Source organism: Myotis davidii, unplaced genomic scaffold, assembly GCF_000327345.1.
Source record: "Myotis davidii unplaced genomic scaffold, ASM32734v1 scaffold192, whole genome shotgun sequence".
NCBI classification, from domain to species: Eukaryota; Metazoa; Chordata; class Mammalia; order Chiroptera; family Vespertilionidae; genus Myotis; species Myotis davidii.
Genome location: NW_006284346.1, coordinates 1,025,450 through 1,026,199, shown reverse-complemented (window position 1 = coordinate 1,026,199; position 750 = coordinate 1,025,450). Strand labels below are relative to the sequence as shown.

General features: G+C 56.3%; 1 protein-coding gene across 1 annotated transcript in view; it reads right to left on the bottom strand.

Moving 5' to 3' along the window:
• THRB (thyroid hormone receptor, beta) overlaps nucleotides 1-188 on the bottom strand; it is a 287,111-nt gene extending 286,923 nt beyond the window's left edge. The window contains exon 1 of the mRNA XM_006754655.2: nucleotides 93-188. The gene's annotated coding sequence lies outside the window, so the exon portion shown is untranslated. The remainder of the gene's footprint in view (nucleotides 1-92) is intronic.
• Between the last annotated feature and the right edge of the window lie 562 nt (nucleotides 189-750).

Sequence of the window (750 nt, the reverse complement as noted above, 5' to 3'; positions counted from 1 at the left end):
CCTCCCAGCCCCGCTGTGTCTCCCACCCGGGGTGCCCTGGCCCCGGTGGCGATGTCGCCCCGGTGGGTGTTGGTGGCCGCGCGCTCACCCACCCGGCTGTGTGAGCACGGACGTTCGGGTTTGGGCGTCATTCCTCCAGTAGGCAAAGTGGAAGGAATGGGGAACGAGTGACCGGGGGCGGGGAGGAGGTGACTTCCAGAAGTACGGCTTGATTTTGCCTGCCGGGCCGCGCTCCTCCCTTTTTTTTTTTCTCCAAACAACTTGTGGCGCTGGCCGGGTAGACACGGCGCACTGGCTCCTCGCGGGGCCTCCCACCCTGCGCGGCGTCTGGTGTTCTCTTATCCTCGCCACCTCGGGAATGGAAGTTTGCAGAGGACCTGGCTTGCCCTAGAGGGAGACACCCCTTCCCAGCTCTGGGCATATCCTGGGAGATGTGTGCCGGGGTTGAGGCACTCCACAGGTTCCAGAAGGGCCGCCCTGTTCATGTGTCTTTGCCCTGGATATGTACAAAGAAAGCCGTAAGACAAAACTAATGTCTACTCGAAAAATTCTGCCCAGGCAAATAGGAATTTCTGAGGTGCCCCCCGACCCTCACCCCCAGTCCTGAAGGATTCAGATTGGGAGAAAATGAAGCAGTAAAAATACTGAGTACCCCCAAAGCGAAAAGGTAGTGGTTCAGAAGCTACACAGTTGCAACAAAACTATTTTGACGACAGGGTATAATTATTTTCTTGTAGGTATATTAAAATA